This window comes from Solanum pennellii, chromosome 5, assembly GCF_001406875.1.
Source record: "Solanum pennellii chromosome 5, SPENNV200".
Taxonomy (NCBI): domain Eukaryota; kingdom Viridiplantae; phylum Streptophyta; class Magnoliopsida; order Solanales; family Solanaceae; genus Solanum; species Solanum pennellii.
The window spans coordinates 51,475,988-51,484,223 of NC_028641.1; the positions used below are offsets into that span (position 1 = coordinate 51,475,988).

General features: G+C 29.9%; 1 pseudogene; it reads left to right on the forward strand.

Moving 5' to 3' along the window:
• Positions 1–6,141: 6,141 nt before the first annotated feature.
• Positions 6,142–6,515, forward strand: LOC107019574 (annotated as a pseudogene).
• The last annotated feature ends 1,721 nt before the right edge of the window (positions 6,516–8,236 follow it).

Sequence of the window (8,236 nt, forward strand, 5' to 3'; positions counted from 1 at the left end):
ACTTCAAACCTTATTAAGTGGTTGTGGCAGTCACNTTCTAAAAATGAAAATATAGAGTTTCTAGAGAATTAAATATGCAATTCTCACTAGAGAAAACAATTTTCTCTAGAAAGAGCCCTTAGATTGTATAGGAAAATATGCTATTCCTAGAAACTGAACATTTTGTGTCACTTGGATATGTAGGTTCTTTCACTTATATATATATATATATATATATATATATATATATATCGATTGTAAAAATTAAGATTTTTTTTATTAATAAATTGTTATCACTTCTTTAGTGGTTTATTTATTTGAAATCGTTCAAAATTCTTTAGACTTTATATATTTGATAATAATTTTGTTAATAGAAGAATTGAGAGCTGTGATTAATAAATAGAATTCACTAAAATGATATATTTATTTGAGTCATTAGAGAATCCTCAAATTATCATGTATAAATTATTCTAAGTGAATATTAGTAATAAATATTTATTTACGTAAATGGTGATTTACCGTAAATTAATTGTAACGTTCAATTAATTCATGAGAAGAGATATCGAGGTTTTCACTCAAAAGAGAGAAGGAGAAGTCTTGGATTCTCAAGTATATTAATTTGGAGAAGAATTTGGTACTAAGCGTCTTAGCCAACGGAAGGATACAACATATGTTCCATGCTTATGAGATAATTATATAAAGAGAATGATAGTCTAAATCATGTTAGTTCAATCTTTAACTATGTCAAACTATTATTTTCAAATTTGATCATAGTTTAGGTCGTCATGAATTTCCTAATCTTTGATGACTTGAAATTTGATGGTTCCATTAGGTGGGTTTTAGATAGTTTGTTGGATTAAAATTTGATTTGAATATGAGAAAGTCACGTTGTTTTAATTCTTAAAAATACTTAAACCACTTGAATATAAAATTTGGTAGGTTCAACAGAAATGATAAAATTTAAAAAACTCATTGTTATGCAGCGATTTGGTAATTTGAGGTCGTTCAACTGATGTTTTTAGATACTTTTTTTATCTTGAAAAATTAATTATATGGAAAAATTACTCGACTATGATATAGTGGTGATAAAGACTATTCTCTATGGTCTTCATGATTAATTAGTGAAGTATTAAGTTCATGTGTTGGCTTAGACCTTTATTCCTATCGGATGAAATTAATACAAGTTATTTAAATTTGATCTCTAGTTTTGATTATCTATATTGAGTCTCTATATATGACTAATATTTGATTGGTTCAATGGATCTTAGGATAATATTATTTCAGTTAACCTAAATTAACATATACTCTCCACCTGAGTAAGCTTCTATTCTAAGTTTGTTGAAGTGAATATCTGACACCATATGTGTATGTTGCATGATCATTCTTTCGTCAAAATTTATTATTGAAGATGCATTGATATTTATGAGGTGCGTTTTGAAATTTAATATTCAACGTATACATAAACATATTTTTTTGGAAAATAATACTTAAATAAAGTAAATAATTTTCGAATTTCTCTCTTTATTATTAATTCGTCTATCTATTTAATAAAATGCCGATATATGATAAGAATTACTGAGCAAGAAAATCTTAAATTCTATTTTGTCCAAACAACATTTTGAACCAAATTTATCATAGCATTGAAATTCGAAAAAAAGAACTCTGTATGAATTGAAATTTGGTAGATTCATAAGAATGACCCACAAAAAAATTTAGTTTTTCCAGATCGTTATATGAGTTTTTTTGTCATATATGAATAAATAATAGTGAAGTATTAGTTTATGTGTTGGAAACCTTCCTCCCTATCGGATAAAATTTATACAAGTTAGTATGTATTTAATTGTTTAGTTTTGATAATATGTATTAACTCTCTTAAACTAAGTAATATGATTCGATCAATGTAACTATAGGATTGTCACTTGACTTAAACTAATAGTAGACTCTTCATCTGACTTAGGTGTGTTTAAGTTTATGGAGTGAATAATTGATCATTGAGCATGTGTATTGCATGAGTCGTTCTCCAGTTCCATCGATTGTCTATTCGAGATGCATGGATATATATGTATGAATGAGCCCTGAACTTGTTGGGTTATCCCACATCGGAAGTGGAAGGGGCTGGTGGTCAATTTATAAGTGTGAGGGAAAGCCTCAACCTTTGAGCTAGCTTTTGGGTTGAGAAGGCCCAAGACCACCCAACATTGGTATGAGAGCCCAGGTTGTCAACAAGTCTCAGCCCACCGGGAGGAACTGGGTTGTCGTTCTCTCCAGCCCAAGGCCCGATGTGTGAAGGGGGAGATTGTTGGGTTATCCCACATCGGAAGTGGAAGGGGCTGGTGGTCAATTTATAAGTGTGAGGGAAAGCCTCAACCTTTGAGCTAGCTTTTGGGTTGAGAAGGCCCAAGACCACCCAACAGAACTTTGTTATTTGGGACTATTTGAGATATTATGATCTATTTAATGTATTAGATCTCAAATTCTCAATAGACTTTACGCACCCACTTAGTACTACTAAAGCTTTTCTTTTCGTAGAGAAAAAATAGTAATTAAAAGAATGCATTGTACATGTACCTTATGTTATAAGGAATTATTCAATTTCTAACTAGATAAGAGATCAATATTTGATATATTTGCTTGTAACTCTCCTATCATTTCGTTTGATGAATATTTCATTTCTTGTGGCATATTGATGCATATTTTTTATTTGTATTGTCTCTCATAAATTGAATTTTATTAATTTATCTTATAAGAGAAATTATCTTTTAAATTGAATGAAATTCATTTTATATGCACTAGCGTCTAAGTTATTTATTTTGAATAGAAATTCAAGGTTGGTTAATGAATGAACATCACGCTTCATTGAAAGTGAAGTCACTACCAACTTGTGAGTACTTTTCAGAAGAAAAATAACTAAGCGACATTTTCTCTTAAAAAGGAAAAAAGTGGAAGCGAGAAGTTAGAATTATTCTATATTTATTTGTGAGGTAAATACACATTCATGCAAGATGTGCCTTTGAGTATTTTGAGATTTCCACAAACGGTTACTCATGATATGAATATGTATTTCTTGATGCTTTGTTTGTCTGGATATCTTGATTAACTTATCAAAATATTTAAGACAAATGAAAATAGCATCATGGAAAACATATAGTCATTGCATTCTTATTGTAGTGACGTTAATCTCTCTGCAGAGCTCATGAGTCATTTATCTTATATAATAATAATAATATTTCAATTGTCTACACCAGACACTCTATAATAGATTGTTGTTGAAGAGAAAAGAAGTAGACTCTTATGAATATGATAAGATTATTTTTTGACTTATTATTAGTTGTATTTTGTTTAGTTTGGGATATATTTAAATAACTAAATATCACATTTTTGATTCAATTTCTTTCAAATAAGTACCCATAAGCTGTAGAACTAGTATAATTTGACGTAAGTCCAATATATGACATGTTCAGATATAGAATTGTCCAGCATATGTGTTAATTTGGAGAATTAAAAAAATTAGAATTAAGAACGGCATGTGTGTGTTAATTGAATATCCTAAAGAATTAAAGAAGCTTTATTATAATGACCTAAACAAAATACGGTAATTGTTAACACAAATGTCTGATTTCTAGAAAATGATCATTTAGTAAATCATGTTCCTAGATGTAAACTAGTTTTACAGGAAATAGATAAAGAAATAACAAATGAGTCAAACATAAATTCAGAGCTCAAGAACATCTAATGGGCATATCAGAATTGACGTTCCATTGCATTTATGTAGTGTGAGAAACATTACTAGACATAAGAAACTCATGTATTTGGAGTGATGTTGATCAATTTAATAGAACACTTCATGAAAAATTGTTAATATTTCAATATCAAAATATTTTGAAGAAAATATTAAAACTCAAGAATATGAAAGTGTGATTATAATAGTAGTACTTAGTCGTAGTGGGAGAATCATAATGAAGTTTGATTTGTTTTGTATGTGTAACGGGATATTCTTGATACAAATAATGTAAAGAAGTAAACTTTTGAGGGGTTTAATGATAGGATCTTTCAAGATCTAAAACAAAATTGGTAAGTTACCACTCAGATGTAGTAGACGAAGTTGCATAAGAAAACAACTTGGTAAAATCCTATAAATCAGAAATATACAAGAAATATTTGTGAAAGTTGTAACTACATTATTAATTGTCTAAGTGGATGATTGTTACGATATATACTACTAATCATGTGTTTAGAAATAATATTCTAACAATGTTCAATATTAAATATCTTAGTGGGAGATTTTTAAGGTATATACTATTAATCAAACATTTAGATGCTGGGATATATACTAAAACGATCGTGATGGTTAAAAGTCTAAGTGGGAGATTGTTGGGATATATACTATTAACCATGCATTTAGATATAGTACAATATAGCAAATATGATGGTTAAAAGTCTAAGTGGGAGATTATCGGGATATATACTATTAACCATGTGTTTAGATATAGTATTTATTATTAAATAATTATTAATTCATTTTTAATAGATGATATACTCGTTTATGATGTCTGTTTACTTATATAGTAGATGATTTAGTGTATAGTTTTTAAGCTTATACACAAATGAATAAATTATCGGTTCTTATAAGTATAAAGTTTTTTTGTTCAAAATCTAAGACTCCAATTGGACATGCCACCGGTGCAGCACAATATTATATGTAGTGTGTCTTTATTATGGGAATTGTAGAGTTCCAACTTCTTGACCTAGTGCATTTTATATGTATTGAACGTGATCGAGTAGAGATAGTTGCTTTAGACTGACTGACAAGAACATATCCTCTAAACTATTAAATGTACATATATTCTTAATCTTGACATAACGTCTATGATCTTCATATGTTAATTATAGTTTTGATTTAGCAAATGGTGAGATTCTAAGATTGATCAATATTTCTGATAGATTGGATGATTATAATATACATTGGTGGAATAATAAGTTAGTTGAAAGAATTCATGTCTCGATATAAAGATTATGATATGCCTTTTTGAGAAGCTTAGATGTTTTAATCGTGTCAAACCTTGCAAGTAGATTTATGAATCTGACACATGAAATAAGTGAAGCAGTGCTCAAAAGGAAATTTATCATTGAATTAAGTTCTTCAGTAATTTAATTTATCGATTGGTATCTGTAATCTTAACATAGGGAATCACACATAGATTCAATTGGGAATTTCGAAATATAAATAGAGGAGTGCATTACGAATTTCTATTGGAATGATTTGTAATTTATTATGATAAAAATAATTTAAATTAATTATTTGCAATTTTTTTCATAATAAGAGGTCTCGCCAATTAATCACGTAGTCTGTATAGTGCTCAAATTTAACTAGAACTCAGAATCTATTTTAATAGAAAATAGGAGAAGTATGTGTCTTTGTTTATTCTAAAAAAAAGGAGATGAGTGTATCTTTCTATGTTCTAAGGCAAGGGATATGTATATAATTTTTTCTATTAGAAGGAAAAGGAGAAGGACATGACTTTTTCTTTTCTAAGAAAAGGGAGATGTGTATGTCTTTCTATTCTAAGACCTGTTATTCATTTACCTTTGACTAGGACGAGATCTCTATAAAGATGGATTCTTATAACCCTTGAAAGTAGATAAGTTTTCTAAAAAACACTTTTCTACCCAAGTATTGAGTTAGTTTGGAAGTAAAATTAGGATCACTCTAGAATACCGCATAAGTGTGGTCTAGTTTGTGGGCTAGCTTCTGGATTTGCTTGAAGGTTCTTGCTTATCGACTTACTTATGGAATCATTTGAAGCTATCTGCTCACACTTTAAGAGATAATTCTTGAATGAATATTTAGAAAGTTTATGTGCTCTAACATTATTGTATTTGTTCTAGCATATACTATTGTGTTATCTATTATTCATGTAAGTATTATGATTATGGTATGGTTCCGTTATGCATAAAGTTTTCTAAAAAAAAACGGCATATATGTTGAATCCTCGTGATTGTGTTCTCATTTGCTGGGTTATAAATCCTGTTGGGCTATAAATACCACAAAAATATTGCTTTAGGAATTCACATCCACTCACAACATTTCCATTCTTCCGCTTCATTTGTCTCTTGTTTCTATAGATCAATAAGCAAAACTATTTTTTGAATTGAAAAAGATCAATGTCCGGTAAAGGGGAAAACTTTGGTTCAAATCTAAAAGAAGATTTCATCGCATCAAAGCAGGTCTCCAATTCCTAGTTGCTCGTATGCTCGACTCCTCAATGTCGGGAAGTATGCAAAACGTGTTGGAACCGGAGCACCGTTATTCCTTGCTGGCGTGCTTGAGTACCTTGCAGTTCAGGTGAATTTCTGAAGTTCCTTCTCTCTCTATTTTTTGATATGTCGAATTTCTAGGGTTTGTGATTACAAAATGTTTACATATATGTGATTGTTTGTAGGTTCTTGAATTGATTGGAATTGCAGCGAGGAATGACAAAAAGAATCGGATCACTCCAAGGTATATTCAGTTAGCCATTAGGTTTGATAAGGAGTAGTATCATTTTCTTAGACATGTGACTATTCCGAATTGTGGTGGTATTCCATGTATTGACAACATTTTGCCGCCAAACAACAAGAGTAACACTTCAAAGGCTGTTGCTAAAGAGCAGGAGGATTACAATGATCATTCCATCGCTAGCATCGCAATGTTTGCTTCTATTAATCTCCTTGTATTCATAGAAAACTTATAATTCTATATTTATGCGGATTAGAATAAAAACTCAACATACTTGGATCTTTTATTACCTATTGTTTAATTTTCTTCAATTGTCATATTATTTATTAGTTCTATTGTTATTTATTATAATATGTTCATATCTTCATGTGTATAACAGTTTCAGATTTTTCCTCACAAGTGTTTTTAGCAAGCTTTGTTAACTATTTCCCAATTTTGAAATAGAATTTCAACATAAATAGAAATTTCAAGATAAACATAAAGTACTGTAAATGAATGTTTTTCTTAGAATGCTTTATTAGCCATTTCCCAAATTTGAAATACAATTTCAATTTATTTTGAGATTTCATGATCAAATACTTGTAGTGAGTAGATCTAAAGTAATACAAATGGAAGTTTTTCTATAAATATAATAAATGATATATTTGTAATATGATCATCAATTCATATGTATCGTTATTCGTCTATCGACTAGTATTTTATGCTATTAATAGCATGTCACTATTTAAAAGACCCTATGGAAGGAAAAGGTCTGGATTGGAGGTTCAGGTGGAGTTTTCATCTCGAAGTAGTTGATGGTTTAACTCTTTTTAGACATGTGTTGGTTAGTTTATGTATATATTGAGTTGTTTCTATTATTAGGTAGACTTAAGATTAGTTTGTAGGTTTGTATGATCCATAGACTCTTTATGGCCACTTTTGTTTTCTTAGCATAGTTTTTAGCTTGAAAAATTTAGTCAAGGTTGATCCTGGATCTTGGTGTAATTTTGTAGCATTACAAATACTTCTAGGTGGCATGAAACTTAAGTTTCCACACGTTTCTTTGTTTAGGAATGATTTCGTGCTTGTTGTTATATAATGCATTTGGTACTCACATTTGATTTGTTTATTCTTGAAAAACCTTAGGACTTTTATATTTGTGGAATGAAAATAGTTTTCGTTATGTTTTCGCCATATGCTGAGCTGTGAAGGGAGTTTCACTAGTTAAAATTAAGAGAAGATTTTGTATGGGAAAATTAAAAAAATTTCAGAGTTTTTATGACATAAAATGACAAAATACTTGGTTTATGAGTTTGTATGCATATTGGGCCACTTTTACACTGATAAGCTTGAGATCTCATTTTGGGCAGACCGTCGATTGATATATGAGTAATATTTCACTACATTGCACTTGTTAGTGAGTCTGATGTATCATTCCTGGTGGTTCGAGGATTCTTCCATGCTTCTACTTTCTTGTATTCGTCACTCTCATTGCACCATGCTATTTGTGTGAGGTGTATGTCTGTTACGACTGTGTTGTACGTAAGTGTTTAATTCCTTTTCAGTATTTTCTGTTGTTTCCCCTCTTTTCTTGGTAGTTGATCATCGTAACTTAGAAATTTTCCATTGTAATGTTTAGGATTGTCGTAGTTCTATACATATATATTTGATATTTCTAAGCTTTGTTGACCTATGTTACCCTATATTTTGTTACTCATACTATATTTCTGTATCATTTTCTGATGCAACTCTCAGTAAGATCCATTCTTAAAGAACGGTCGA